This window comes from Schistocerca piceifrons, chromosome 3, assembly GCF_021461385.2.
Source record: "Schistocerca piceifrons isolate TAMUIC-IGC-003096 chromosome 3, iqSchPice1.1, whole genome shotgun sequence".
Lineage (NCBI taxonomy): Eukaryota > Metazoa > Arthropoda > Insecta > Orthoptera > Acrididae > Schistocerca > Schistocerca piceifrons.
In genome coordinates, this window is record NC_060140.1 from 613,769,722 (window position 1) to 613,786,125 (window position 16,404).

The 16,404-nt window shown below is 44.0% G+C and overlaps 1 protein-coding gene across 4 annotated transcripts in view; it reads left to right on the forward strand.

Moving 5' to 3' along the window:
- The window catches only part of LOC124788667 (tyrosine-protein kinase Src64B), a 244,445-nt gene that overhangs the window by 42,948 nt on the left and 185,093 nt on the right, over positions 1–16,404 (forward strand). The gene's annotated exons all lie outside the window — the stretch shown is intronic.

The following is a 16,404-nucleotide window of genomic DNA, read 5'->3' on the forward strand; positions in this document are numbered from 1 at the left end:
AATTGGAATGGACATTCTAATGAATACAGACTATTGATTGAGAGTAGACCGGAAAAAGACATAGTTAATGAGATGTAGAAGAAATGAGAATAGCGAGAAAGGCAACATCAGAGTTAGTGATCATAAAGTTAAGGAATTCCGCCACTAGGAGGCAAAATTACCCATGGCGGACGAAGCAAGGAGTACATAAAAAGCAGACTAGCTCAGGCAAAGAGGGCATTGCTGGCAAAGAGATGTATGCTGGTGTCAGTCATAGACCGTAATTTGGGGAAGAAATTGCTGAGAATGTACGCCTGGAGCACGGAGAAGAAAATCGAAGCATTTGAGATGTGGCACCACAGAAGAATTTTGAAAATTAGGTGGACTGATAAGATAAGGATTGAGGTGGTTCCCCGCAGAACAGGCGAGGAAAGGAATATTTTTTATTGCAGAATTTGGCCAATTATAGACCACTTAGAATTTAAGACAAAGGTACAATCTTTTTTATTTTCCCAGAACTTCTTCATGCCTCTGTCCATTTGCATCACCCTCCTACGTTGCGAATTTGGTTGTTGGACAGGAATTTTTTGCAGTGCTGATCAGTAGCCTGAAACATTCCCTGTTCTGTATGGTGTCCTCTGTTATGTTAAGCTTTCTCAAGTCTTTGCTTGTCTCTTCCAGCCATCCCGTGTTGTTTTTTAATTTGAAAATCAAACCAAATATTTTCTTCATTAGCCTGTTGTCATTCATTCGGTAAATACGACCGTAAAACTTTAATTTGCGCTTTCTGATAGTATCTGTGATGTGTTTTGTTTATGTTCAATCTATTCCATTTTTTATATATTAGTAATCCGAATTGAGCTGCAATTTCGTGAAGTGTTTCTATCATTTTCTTTGCACTTGTTTTGTCTTTAGAAATTATTACAGCAAAAGCGAGACATTTCACCTCAAATCTTTCTCTTCCCCATCCTAAATGCATTCCTTCGGTGTTTCTCTTGCAGTACTTTATTCCGCTATCTCATGACCTTGTCTAAGACGAGATTTGAAGCGAATCAGTGAGAGCCCATCGCCCTGTCGAACATCTTTCTTAATTCTGAAGGGTTCAGCAACTTCTAGAAATTTAACTTCCGAAGTTGTGTCGACGAGTGTCTGTTAGACTAAATTGCTTATTGAGCAGCTCTCATTCCATGTCATTTTATTCAAAATATTATTCGTTAAATAAAATGTAAGCCGACGCAACACTTCAGTCGACGGTTTTGGAACTAAATGTTTGTGGATGTATGTGGACGATACTTTTGTGGTATGGCCAAGGGGACAACAATGCTTCATTTCTGGAACACCGTAACTCCCTCCATCTGAGCATTTGCTTCACCATGGAAGTGCAGAAATATGGAGATATACCGTTTTTTAGAAGTCTTTCCGTGGAAAAGAAGACGTTCCTTGGGTCACAGTGTGTTTCGTAAACCAACTCACACTGACATGTCTTAGAGCTGCGATCATCCATCTCAACACAGTGATCACACACTCACGCTCATAGGGCTAGAGTTATCTCAGATCTAGAGAGACTATCAGCAGAGCTTAGCTGTGTGTGTGTCCAAAACGCGTAGTCTTCTAAGCAGATTCGAAATGCATTTCAACCAGAAGCACTAAACTTCAAGAGCAGACAGAAGAAACGTAGAATTCCATAAAAATGGTTTTTCTACCTTATGTTGGTGGCGCGTCCTTTGATATCGGCAGACTATTCCAGAAACATGTATAAATATATCTTCCGCTGTCCAGCGCGAATGCCGGCGATTTTCGGTTCTGTTAAAGACCACCTAGGCTAAGAAGACCAGGGATATATGAAATCCCGTGCCAATATGGTAAATCATACATTGGCCAGACGTCTCGCACTATTAAAAACAGATGTGCTGAACACAGACATTACACGAGATTGTGTCAGACACGGGATATAGCATGAACTACGGAGAGATATAGATTCTTTCGTCCTCCTCCACTTATTGGGACTCCATCATTAAACAAGCAGTCGAAATACGTATAACTAACGACCCGATTAATAGAGACACGGGATTCCAAATTAGCAAGGCATGCGAACCAGCACTGGTGGTACTAAGGCATCGTCGGCCGCAGACGAATGAATCTGAGTCAACACAGACGGGGAATCGAAGTAAGGACACTTATACGTGGCGCTAACACACTGTCCATGCGCGCGCGGTGCAGCGATTTGCTGCTGCGCTCTTTCCGCTTCGCGCAAGCAAAGACTGTGGCCCGTTTCTCTGGTAGAGAGGTCTTGATGTCGACGTCCTCTGTGATTTCCGATGACATTATAGCCACAACCCTTGGCGCTTTCTCTGTCAAGCGAGCCAGCATATACTGGCAAGCAACTGCTACAATACTCGTACATCAATAAGAACATGAAGATGACGAGCAGCTATCTTGTTGAAATATTGTTCAGCATTTACAACATTATCCGGCGCGATATCTGTGAACCACTGAAGCGGGGCTACAGTCCTGCGATCAAGTCTCTTCCATCACCAGGATTCGAAAGGGCTATCCACGTGGTGTCTCGATGTGAAATGTCATCCTACAATTTTGTGTTGGTTCAAATCACGACTGTGTATTGATTGCGTTGTTTATGGCACGAGCCTTTGCTTGTGGTGCTGTTGCTTTTTGACGCTGGAGGTAGTGCAGGGCTGCAACAGACCGGAAGCGCACACCAAAGCAGTTTTAGCGGCAGCTGGAGCGTAAGGTGGCCGGAACCCTGCTCAGCGAGCCGCTTCGCCACCCACGCCTGTGTCGGGGGTGGTCCGTGCCTGCTCTCGGATCGTCCATTCGGCCACCGTGTCGCGTTCGTTAAAGCTTCGCGCTGATAGCCACTATTCGCACAGGCCTAAGTCAGCTCGTTGCAGAAACTCAATCCCAGCTAGAGACTCCCCCAAGTACGTACACTTGTATCTTCTTATACTTCAAGCCCACCAGCGAATCTATATATCTTCTTTGTTGGTATGTGTTCTGATACCAGGTTGAAAAAGGTTTTCATATTTGTACTTGTCTCCAGATGTCTTAATGTGTGTAACCACATTTTATTTTGTAGTAATTTTTCAGTACTCTAGCCGGCCGAAGTGGCCGTGCGGTTAAAGGCGCTGCAGTCTGGAACCGCAAGACCGCTACGGTGGTCGCAGGTTCGAATCCTGCCTCGGGCATGGATGTTTGTGATGTCCTTAGGTTAGTTAGGTTTAACTAGTTCTAAGTTCTAGGGGACTAATGACCTCAGCAGTTGAGTCCCATAGTGCTCAGAGCCATTTGAACCATTTTTTCAGTACTCTACAAGATTAGAATATGAGTGTTAATTCTTCACTAATTCATCATTTGCTGTCATCATCATTAGCTATTTGACATCAACTGTTGGATAAAGTTTTCCTGTAGGCTTTTCAGCTCATTGCAGTCTTCTGATACAGTATATTGCTCTTGCAAATTTTCCTGTACCACCTACCTATCCTCCATTAGGGCGTCACTTCAGTGTGTATTATAATACAGTAAAGAACTTTGTTGCCCATCTGCCATGCATTCACTTACATGCTCGACAAACCTCCATTTCGTTCTCATTGTGGTCATATTTATGTCATCCGCTCCAATCTGTTTCCTAATCTGTTTGCTTGTTTTCCTGTCTTCCTAAGTAATTCCTAATAGGTGTCGCTAAATTGCTTATTGAGCAGCTCTCATTCCATGTCTCATGTGCCACACTGGTATTACACACTGAACCTAAGTTCTCTGTTCCAGACTTAGCGGAACATTAGTTTTGAAAACTTATTTAGCTTGCTAAGAGCACTCCAGGCTAGTTTTCCTGTTTCTGTCTTTCTATGATTTTCCTTGCAGTCATTGTCTTCGATTATCTCAAATACAAAAACTCATCAATTGCTTCTTTGGCTTCATTGTTCTACATAATTTATTCGCATTATAATTAATTTAATTTGAGACCTACTTTCAAACTTGCTCTTTGAAGTTATTTCATTCGTTGTTGTTGACTATCTGCACTAGAGAAAACCATAGGCGGCCGCAAGAGTAATTTGAGTCTTCCCCCATCCCTTTCCCCCATTAAAAAATTTGTGCTGACGCCCATGGAGACAACCGATATAGTGTTATCAGGAATCAAAGATTGTTATAATGTGATCCATTTTGTCGTTTTTTCTATTTATGTTTGTGGAAATTTCAATTAGTGCTATTGAGTATGGTTCTAATAATAAGGACTCTGACTGCTTCTTAAATTCTGGATCTTGCCTAAATCAGTTCATGTGCGTATATCATTACTTCTTCTAGTAAAGTAGTGGAAATTAGTATATAGGCAGGGTTCCTATGAAAGTGATAGTACATAGCGTCTTTGTCTCGAATTGTGAAAGTAGTCGATCATATAGGGCATAAACAATCCCGACAAAATTGCATAGCTCCTTCATAACGCGAGTAATAAAACAAGGCGTTTGCATTTCCTGGATGGAAATTGGTGTAATGGCACTCACTGTTGTTTTATATAATTGCACTGATAGTACTTTGTCCAACCTCCGTTCTTCCCAGTTACCTCAAAAATTCTCTTCGGCATTGATTTCGTTAGGTTTTCTTGCACTGAAATTGTGGCCCACTCTTCTCGTATCGCCCTTTTTCGCTCACATACGGCCACAGATTGCGTTCCATTGTGATAAACAATTCCTGCAGGTAATCACCAGCGGTTTCCCATGGTGTTCAAATCCGAGCTACGTGCAAGCTAGGGCAATACGTCGATATCTTTATTTTCAAACCAGTTTTTGGTTATTACAGTAACATGCACAGATGCATTATCTTTTTGAAACATTAGGCTTTCGTCCCTTAGGCTTTCATACATTCTGATCAGCTTTGTCTCTAGCATCTCAGTGTACAGCCGCGCGGTCAAGGGCGCCTTCTCACGGTTCGCGCGGCTCCATCCATTGGAGGTTCGAGTCCTCCCCCGTGCATGGGTGTGTGTGTTGCCCCTAGCGTAAGTTAGTTTTAGTTAGATTAAGTAGTGTGTAAGCCTAGGGACCAATCACCTCAGCACTTTGGTCCCACGGGAACTTACTACAAATTTCCAAAATCTCATCGCACATGTTAGACTTCATTCTAGTGTTCAGCCAAGCAATGCGTGCTTTACCTTTAGTGAAGAAGGCTGTCCAAATCATAACATTTCCGCCACCAAAATCTGTGCTCTTTCTTATCTGCTGCGCTGTTCTCATATATGCCTACAATATTGAAATCCGTCTGGACCATCTATATTAAACTTTTTCTCATCGCTGAAACTAAGTTTATCCCACTTTGAAGTTCATGTTTTCCAGCATACTCCAATGTAGCCTCTATATGTTTGAGTGTTAGAGCAGGTTTCTGCAATAGTTTCTTGAGTGCAAGATGTTTGCCATTTGACAACATGTTTCATACACATCTGGCAGTTATTGGTAACTGTAAATCAGCAACAAGTTAACAAAACAATGGATTTTATTGTCCTCGTTTTGCGCAACGCAATCCCCTAGCGGAGGAAATCTGTGATTCGGCCGGGAATCGAAGCCAGATCCACTGCATGGCAGTCAGATGCGCCGACCACTCCCCTAAGGAGCGGACTACTTCGCCCATATTTTCCGTTCTATCTCTATCGTGCCCCCAATCTAACGAAATTATCGATCTCTGTACTTGAACGGTTCGATTTTGTGGCGATTTGACGATTAGAGAGTTCCATTTCCTTGTATGCACCGATTTTTGCTTTTTCATCACCTGATAACTGATTTCCGCGTGACATTGTCACAGTCGTGGTTTATGTACGCAACACACACTGTAACTGAAACTTTTTGGCAGATTAAAACTGTATGCCGGACCGAGACTCGAACTGGGGACCTTTGCCTTTCGCGGGCACTTGCCAGAAAGTTTCATGTCAGCGCACACTCCGCTGCAGAGTGAAAATCTCATTCTGGACACACTGTAACTAATGATGTCTATTTCCTATCTGCAGTAGAGACACGTACGCACGCACTAACACCGCACAGAGCCGACTGCCTTTATGACGACTTCCACCCTCTACCGCATGAATAGTTGTCTTGTTATACACTCTACTATTGAGATCAAATTCGATACCATTTGTCTGCATTTTTCGGTATACTTAATCTCATACTGTTGCATATACACTGTGTACAACTATTTCGACAACAGTGTTAATTTTCCTACAAATATCCATGCCTTTATACTGATTTCCACTATTGTATTTGCAGTATATGGTACTGAAACCATTATCCAATGACCGTGATGACGACGAAACATCTAACATCTACCATTCCGTTAGTTTTCCAGCAAAGTGTGTCCTGTGTGGAAGAGCGGCGTCATTTATGCATAGTACGTGTAAGTGGCTTGGTTCTTTCGTGCATGCTGTGGACATGTTAGACTGGTGGAATAATAATTGTGATATTGTGGCTTTAAACGTCGCTTTATCATTTATCTGAAATTTTCAACCTTGTCGTGTCGCTCATCTTGTTCTTACGATCTCTGGAAAGATTCGCAGGTCCCGCCAACAGGTCTCGATCAGTTTTTCTGAGATCGCAACTGACATGCTCTAGCGAGGTATGTGGAGCTCCCTGTAATTAATTATTTAACGTTGCATTTTTTGCATCCTCCCGTTTCACCCATGAATAAGTCGCAAAATAATTAGGTGTTACTTTAACGATAGACAGCTCCTTTAGTAGCCTACAAATTTCGAGTAACTGGATGACGCTGCTTGCTGGAACGATATCAGATTGTGCTGGTGCGGTTTGTTTCAGCATGTACTAGCCGCAGCCTTCAATACAGCTACGTTATAGTGTGATGGTAAGAGGACATTACATGTGTCGTATTCATTCAACAAAAAAACATAGATCATCCTTTTTTCGCCTAGTACACTGAAGAACAAAAAGTGGTATTTCTGCTGTTGGTAATCACTCTTTTAGTTATGAACACTCAAAAGTTAAAACTTCGGAAAAGTCTCACTTCGCTACATGCGGATTTTACGATTGGCATCCAAGATTCGATAAACATTAGTGTTGTTTGATAACCCTGCACTTCCCACCTCTCACCCGGCTCTCCGCTCACGCATCGCCCCATTTTCTTCCAAGCCCATGTAAGGGGAATGTGAATTGATGGTAAAACGCCTCCACAAACCCTGTATTTATAATTCGCTTATAGTTCCAGCTTTCCGATTACGAATATTTCATTCAACCTCAAGTATGCAGTTTATTCAGTTGTGCCACAAAAGAGAGAGACTGGTCGTATTACTTAGAAACTATTGGTCGTCATGGCATATCAGTGCACTACTTATAGACTTTGAACTGTTTTCACGTTGTGGCAAGTTTCATTAAAATACAGGATTTGAACAAAGATATGAAAACACCGTGAAGAATGCGTGCCTGAACATAAATGCCGGTGCTAGCGAAACCTGCGAACGGCAATGTCCTCGACACGTTGTGCAATGTCGTAACACGTTGCAAGCGTTAGTCGTAGTCAGAACAATGTGCTGTGTTGGTGAGTACATTATGTCAGCTAAGTGAATGCGATAAATGCGATATTGGCCACATTGTTGGTGCTTCTGTAACCAACGGAGCCAAAGTGTTTGGTGTTTCAAGAGGCACCATATCGAAAATTTATACCGCATACAGGGAAAGCGTAAAATTATCTAAGTCACAACGCGGACTAAACTCTGTTGAGCGAGCATGTCAGAAGGTCACTGAAGACGATTGTGGCGAAAAATGAGGGGGAGGGGGGGGGGGGGGAGCTGCAAAAGTCCCTGCAGAATTAATATGTCGCACTCACGAACCCAGTCGCCACAAAAACAACGCGAAGGGAGCTCCATAAGCAGGGAATTACAGGGCGAGGCTACAATTCCAAAAACCACTCCTCAGTGATGCAAGTGCCCGTAACAGGAAAATATGATACCGAGAACATAAAACCTGGATTATGGATCAGTGGAAGAAGGTCATTTGGTCAGATGAGCCTTTTTTCACATTGTGTCCAGCTCCTGGTCAAGTGTCCTTCCCAAGACTGAAACATGGCGGGGATTCAGTGATGATTTGGGCAGCCAGATCGTGGTATTCCATCGGCCCTGTCGTTACCCTGGGAGCTCTCATTACTACCAAGGTTTTTGTGACCTTTTTGGTTGATCAGGTCCATTCTATGGTACAATGTTTGTTCCGTAATGGTGATGCTGTGTTCAAAGACGACAGGGCCTCCGTTCACACATCTCGCATCTTCCAGGACCGGTTTTGTGAGCACGAGGACGAATTGTCGCATCTCCCCTGACCACCACAACCACCATAACCCAATATCATTGAGCCCTTGTTGTGTACTGTGAAGAGAAGGTTGCGTGATCGCTACCTACCTCAGTTATCGCTACTTGAGTGTGCCTCCTTTTGCAGGAAGAATGGCATATGATTCCCTTGAAAACCATACATTTGTCCATTCCGAGATGACTAGAAGCTGTTTTGAATGCCAACGGTTTTCATGCACAGCTGTTGGGCGATTTCCCTCGTTAAATATGAGGCAAAGTGTCGCGACGATTTAACTGAATGAAATCTTCTCGTGCATCCAGCTTTGTGAAATGGTTTAACATCCACGAGCTTTCGGCCGAGGGCTCCACGACCGTTGTCGAAGGGTCACGGATTTATTTGTATTTTCCATTTTCTATTCCAATGGGTGGAGCGAACTTTGGAAATCTGGCACGTTATAGCTCCTCGGTTCTTTTCATTTGAATATCAGGCGAGTTGGTAGCGGGGCAGAAGCGGGGTCGGATTGGGAATTAATGGGAGGCTATTACCAGTTCAGTTGTCTACAGTGAGATAAAAATTTATGTTTTAAATATCTGTATGATGATTGTCATCCAAAAAGATGTACATTTTGCGAAAAATACGTTCTTGACACCTCTGCAGAGTCGATCGGCATTTTCAAACGCTTAAACATTTCAAAATGGGAGATTAAAAAAAAAATTAATTTCTCATGCACATCGATTCTAAGTGGAAAAAGAATGATAGGAAGAGAAAATAAGAGCAATTGAAGTTAATAGGTTGATTAAAATGACGTGACGAATGAATATAAATGAAAAATGCGTGTAAACCAATTAATTTAATGAAAATAGTGATCAAAGTCATTTCGATAAATATTTAAAAATTAAAGAAAACATTTCAGTGAACTTGTCAATATTCGAACCCACATTCTTTTTCCAAGTTAAGTCACTACCGTAGCCAGTACGCTAAGTAAGTTAACTCACGCAATTTTTAAAGCTATACATTACGGGATATTCCGAAATGTTGCTCGCAAACGAGGGCCCTCTAGGGCGAATGGCTGCAGGATGTGATCCCTTGGACGTTAACCTACGTCACCGCGTAGAATGCTTCATCAAGTCGATCCCACCGCTGCGCACCTTTCCTTGTTAATTCATCGCCGTGTTTCCGTCCTGCGCCCGCTTTTAACTTCGTGATGGACGGGTTCCATGTTGTACTAAGCTGCAAATCGCTGTTATTGTTCACGGTGTTATTAGATATTTTTTATTTGTGCATTACATATTTTTCGTTTATACAGCTTCTTTAATTACACTATCTCTGAAACCGCTATACCTTGTGTTGCTACAGGTATACGTGAATGTACACTGAAGCGCCAAAGAATCTGGTATAGGCATGCGTATTCAAATACAGAGATATGTAAACACGCAGAATACGGCGCTGCAGTCGCCAACGCCTATATAAGGCAAGTGTGTGACGCAGTTCTTAGTGCTGCTACAATGGCAGGTTATCAAGAATTTTAAGTGAGTTTCATCGTGATGTTATAGCCTGCGCACGAGCGATGGGACACATCATGTCCAAAGATAGCGAGGAAGTGGGGATTTTCCCCTACGACCATTTCGCGAGTGCTCCGTGAATATCAGGAATCTGATAAAACATCAAATCTCAGACATCATTGCGGCCGGAAAAAGATCATGCAAGAACGGGACCAACGACGACTGAAGAGAATCGTTCAACGTGACAGAAATGCAAAAAAATGGTTCAAATGGCTCTGAGCACTATGGGACTTAACATCTGAGGTCATCAGTCCCCTAAAACTTAGAACTACTTAAACCTAACTAAGGACATCACACACATCCATGCCCGAGGCAGGATTCGAACCTGCGACCGTAGCGGTCACGCGGTTCCAAACTGAAGCGCCTAGAACCACACGGCCACTCAGGCCGGCACAGAAATGCAACCCTTCCGCAAATTTCTGTAGATTTCAATGCTGGGCCATCAACAAGTGTCAGCGTGCGAACCATTCAACGAAACATCATCAATATGGGATTTCAGAGCCGAAAGCCCACTCATGTACCCTTGATGACTGCACGACACACAGCTTTACGCCTCGCCTGGACCCGTCATACCGACATTGGACTGTTGATAACTGGAAACTTGTTGCCTGGTCGGACGAGTCTCGTTTCAAATTGTATCAAGCTGATGGACGTGTACGGGTATGTAGACAACCTCATGAATCCATGGACCCTGCATGTCAGCAGGGGACTATTCAAGCTGGTAGAGGCCCTGTGATTGATTGGGACGTGTGCGGTTGGAGTGATATGGGACTCCTGATACGTCTAGATACGACTCTGACAGGTGACACGTGCGTAAGCATCCTATCTGATCACCTGCATCCATTAATGTCCATTGTGCATTCCGACGGACTTGGGCGATTCCAGCAGGACAGTGCGACACCCCATACGTCGAGAAATGCTACAGGGTGCCCCCAGAAACACTCTTCTGAATTTAAACGCAACCGCTGGCCACCAAACTCTCAAGACATGAACATTATCGAGCGTATTTGAGATCCCTTGCAACTCGCTGTTCTCCACCCCCTCGTTCTCTTACGGAATTACGGCCAGCCCTGCATGTTTCATGGTGGCATTTTCCTCCAGCGACTACTTCAGTCATTAGTCGAGTCCATGCCACGTCGTGTTGCGGCACTTCAGCGTGCTCACGGACGTCCTACACGATACTGGCGGGTGTAAAAGATTTTTGGCTCTTCAGTATAATTTTACGTCAATTTTCGAATGCATATTCAGCTAAGAGAAAAGAGATCACACGATACCGACCGGCCGTCGAGTTATTCTCTGCCGTATGGGGTCATTTGGATGCTATATGGCCGCGCGGTTTGAGGCGCCAAGTCACAGATTGCGCTGCCCCTCCCGCCGGAGGTTCGAGTCCGCCCTCGGGCATGTGTGTGTGTGTGTGTGTGTGTGTGTGTGTGTGTGTGTGTGTGTGTGTGTGTGTGTGTGTGTGTGTGTGTGTGCGTGCGTGTGTTGTTCTTAGCAAAAGTTAGTTTAAGTAGTGTGTAAGTTTAGTACAATAGACCAAACACTGTAGGATTGATGAGAACCAAGCGCCTTGTATGGGCAGGACATTTCAGTCGGATGGATAAAAGCCTATGGCCTTTGAAAGCTATGGATTATACTCGCTATGGAAGACGCCCACTAGGAAGACCAAAGAAGAGATGGAGGGATGGAATCCATGAGGACTTGCTGCAGACTGGAATAGAGAATGATTGGCGCCAGGAGGCACAAAACGGAACCCAGTGGAGGAGGAACCTTGTAGCAGCGCGCGGTTCTCTGGGCGTGATCGCGTAAAGTAAAGTAAGTAAGTCTAGGAACCGATGACCTCATCAGTTTGGTCCCCTAGGAATTCACACATTTGTTGCAATATGAAAGGAGCTTCTCATTCAAAGAGCTCATCACATGCCCTCAGGAAACTGAGTGCACACCATTTTGCAAACACAGGCTGTTGTAAGGCGTACACTGTTTTCCACAGGACTCATGAATTGGCCTGAAGATTGGCTTAATTTGATGCCTTTGTGGGAGTCACTTAACCACACAGTGGCAAACTTTCCATCTCGGCAATGTACTGCTTGTGGTTGCCTCCTGAAATTGCTTATGATTGTTGTTTGTTGTAAATGTTCTCACGGAAGACTTTTGGTAGGTTTGCATTTCTTATGGTAAGTTTTCCACAAAAGAGACGGCATCCGCTCAATAAACCAAGGTCCTTTATAACAGGACGCTTTTAGGCCGTGCGGTGGTGGCTGAGTTGCGTTTCTGTATACACTGAAACTGAGACATCCATTGGGTTCTTGGCAGACATGGACGTCAAGGAAGAGCAAGACACTGTGTTTCTCAACCTCCATCTTGAACTCCATCTGATCATTCTACGGTATTGAGGTGTTCAAAGAACGCTCATAGTTTTTCATACCTTGTGGCAAGACAAGGGCATAGTGGTAGAAACAGTTTGACATTGCAGGAGCCATGTCAAAGACGATATCGTAATTATTTTCCATGAATAGGTTAACTACGGCTGCAGGTAACGAGATTTCCGTCGCAGCATCATCAATCTGTTCTATATGCACTATGGTTCAATAGATCTACCACCACGCTATCAAAGAACTGGGAAGAAAGTCTGTGGCGGCAGTCAGCTTCTTCCCAAATGACTGCTGCATTTTCCTTGTCACCTGACAGGACCGTATTAAGACGGTCGTTGAAGATTGCGCGAAAGCCTTTGCACTCAGTCCTTGCCAAGTTGGGAGCAGGTCGTTTCGATCCTGAAAGAATCCGGCACATTCCACGGCGAATTTCATCAGCAGTTTCAGTGGGCATCTTGCAAATGCTTGCCCTTATTAACCCGTATAAATGAATCCTCTTTGGTGTTTGTGCGTAGTTAAGACCATATTAAGCGGCGAGGTGGCATCAGCGTCATTTCTGTCGCCGTCATGTTGATAACGGTGCCTTTGGTGATTTATCAGCGGCATTCAAAAAGAAAACGGCCAGAGGCTGAAAAATGGAAAACCACTGAAGGGATCATAATGTCATTGCCTACGGAAGAAGGCGTGGTCCATATGTAACTGCTGGGGCACCAAACTTGCCACTAGAGCAATGGCTCCCAGCCTATGGATAATTACCCCCTGGGGGTTAAAGTTAAATTTTTTGAGGGGTAAAAACTAAACAATTCGATTCTGTTTCAGCCATGAAACTAAATTATTTTCAAAAGATCATTACTGTTATCACAATTTTGTAAGAAGCTAATACTGATTATACAAGTTCTCAATAATTACTTTTTCTCAATTAGCATTAATGTGTTGGAGGCTACAGGTTCCTCACATATTCCACCCACCACATACACATGTTGTGCTTTGTCTCATACATCGCTGATGATAAAAGTGAGACATGCACATAACAAAGTTTAGATATCTCAAGAAAATTTCTCCAAGTTGTGGATAGTAGCTGCAGTAGTCTATAAATTGCTTCATTACTCGCTTCGAGACAGATAAATCAGTTAATTGACAGTATGACAAAGCAGTAACTACGAAAGTGCTACTATAGTGTTGTACACAGTATTATAATTATTATTAGAGTGGTTAGACACAAAGCATTAACAGCTTGAAGTCCAATTCTTGCCAGTTCAGAAGTCAGGAGTGCAGCAGTCAGATGATTTACAAACAGTAAGTGTAGTCCACACGTCTCAACCTGTTTGATTTTAAATACAGTTGCAGTGTGCAGATCAGGCAAGTGCCGCAATGGAGAGGAATAATGCAGGGGAAGTATGTTTTGTAACAAGTGCTTACCCTCACTCCTTCGTCATTCATTCTAAAACACACACACACACACACACACACACACACACACACACACACTCACACTCAATATCATTCATCCTTCATCGTTTTAAGAATAAAAGTGTTTCAAGAAAGAAGTCATTCTGCATTTCAGTTAGGAGTTAAAGTTGATAATATGGGGAGGGGCGAGGGCGGGGTATTAGCTAATGTCTGATTGCACCTAGGCGTAATGGCCTTAAAAAGGTTGGGAACCACTGCACTAGAGGGACGTGGCTGCGCACCCACGTGACAACAGACACACGCGTCGACCGTCCACTGCACTAAGTAGTCCTAAAGGCAGAGAAATGGAAGCTTCAAAAGAAGAACAAAGGGATTTAGTCAGTTTCCTGACAGTGACAGGAGATCGCTCCCCACACCATGATGCCGGGTGTTGGCCCTGTGTGCCTCGGTCGTATGCAGTCCTGATTGTGGCGCTCACCTGCACGGCGCCAAACACGCATACGACCATCATTGGCATCAAGGCAGAAGCGACTCTCATCGCTGAAGACGACACGTCTCCATTCGTCCCTCCATTCACGCCTGTCGCGACACCACTGGAGGCGGGCTGCACGATGTTGGGGCGTGAGCGGAAGACGGCCTAACGGTGTGCGGGACCGTAGCCCAGCTTCATGGAGACGGTTGCGAATGGTCCTCGCCGATACCCCGGGAGCAACAGTGTCCCTAACTTGCTGGGAAGTGGCGGTGCGGTCCCCTACGGCACTGCGTAGGATCCTACGGTCTTGGCGTGCATCCGTGCGTCGCTGCGGTCCGGTCCCAGGTCGACGGGCACGTGCACCTTCCGCCGACCACTGGCGACAACATCGATGTACTGTGGAGACCTCACGCCCCACGTGTTGAGCAATTCGGCGGGGCGTCCACCCGGCCTCCCGCATGCCCACTATACGCCCTCGCTCAAAGTCCGTCAACTGCACATACGGTTCACGTCCACGCTGTCGCGGCATGCTACCAGTGTTAAAGACTGCGATGGAGCTCCGTATGCCATGGCAAACTGGCTGACACTGACGGCGGCGGTGCACAAATGCTGCGCAGCTAGCGCCATTCGACGGCGAACACCGCGGTTCCTGGTGTGTCCGCTGTGCCGTGCGTGTGATCATTGCTTGTACAGCCCTCTCGCAATGTCCGGAGCAAGTATGGTGGGTCTGACACACCAGTGTCAATGTGTTCTTTTTTCCATTTCCAGGAGTGTATATTTAAATGTGGCTCCGTGCTAAAGTGTCAGTTTAAGGATCCAAAGGTTTCGGGTTAGATCTCTGGTTATCGGGCTTGTGTGCTTAATTTATCACTTCTTTGACATGTGAAAGTATTTGTTAATGTGAAAAATGCCGAATTGCACCGTGGTTCGGAGTCTGTTACATTGTATAGGTCCCCATATAACCGACTGGGTGACTCCATTCAGAGATTAGGGGAAGGCAACGGCACACTCTTTCCGATAGAACTATGCGGAGTAAAACTCTGTAGTGTTCAAATCAACCTTCGGTTTCAGGACGGTACCCTTTGTTATGTATATACATTTGAGCCATCGACTAAACGCAAAAAATAAACATTTCATTAGCGTAAAAAATAGAAAAATCAGAAAAATTAAAACTTCCAAGACATTATGCAAATACAGACTGTTTAACGTCTCTCACAGGATTTTCCAGTTTCACAAACGTGGGTATTTTACCCACGCTCAAATACCACTTGATCATATTAGACGTCAGGCTTAATGTAATCTGTTGTTCCCTTTTGATCGTGCAATAAAATATAATTTTTAAAACAGTTGAATCGCTAAAAGACTTTAGTGTGGCGTTTCCATCAGTCCATATACCACAGGCCGAAGCATTTCCAGATACACTGCGTCTTAAACATGCACTTGTCAGTACAACGAACGTAAATTAACTCTGTCTGTTTTCACTCAGTGTACTTCATGCCAATGAAATGCTGCTTTCAAAGAGGAGTACCTTCTGCTAAACAACATGTGAATATGCGAGACACTGATACGCAAGTTGCGGAAAAAGAGTGAAGACTGCACATTTCTTTCAATAAATCAATCGTCGGCCATGAAGGAGCTCGCGAAAAAAGATTTTAGTGTCATTTTTTTGATTTTTAATGCGATTCTGATAAAGACCAACGTAATCGTGATTAACGCAAAATATTTTGGGTACCGAGCTTTGTGTCGTGTTACTGTTGTGTTATTTGCCATACATCGATGAGGCAGTGTCTTTGTTTCTTCGTATCTCACTAACGAGCAAAATAGCTGCTGCTTGAAGAAAATCAGTTGTTTAGAACTGCGTGGCGCATAGGAGGAAACGGAGTTGATCGCAGAAGAAAGTTATGGAAATCACTTTCTTTTCGTCTGTCCTCACAGTCGAATGAGTGTTACACATGCCCAGCACTGGATCGTGAGCAGCAACTTGTTATCATTACCTTTGCACGTATTTAGAGGACTAAGTGTCTTATATAGTAAACTAATAGAATAAGCCAGTCCCGTGCTGTTTACAGAGTGGTCCCATCTTGAAGATGTCTGTGAGACGGAACAACGGAAAGATTACTATGACAGTTTCTTACCATCACTAGAGCATATAACGAGTATTCCGATATAAAAACAACTTTTTATATTCGTCACTGGTTTTCAGCAAAAGATTTCCGTACAGCTAAAGTCGACGTTCTGCCGTGTGCCCTCCATTAAAAGCGTACCGCGTCACACTGCGACCATAATTTTTTTGTGTCACTGTTTCAGGTTCTTTGTCACCTTCTCCC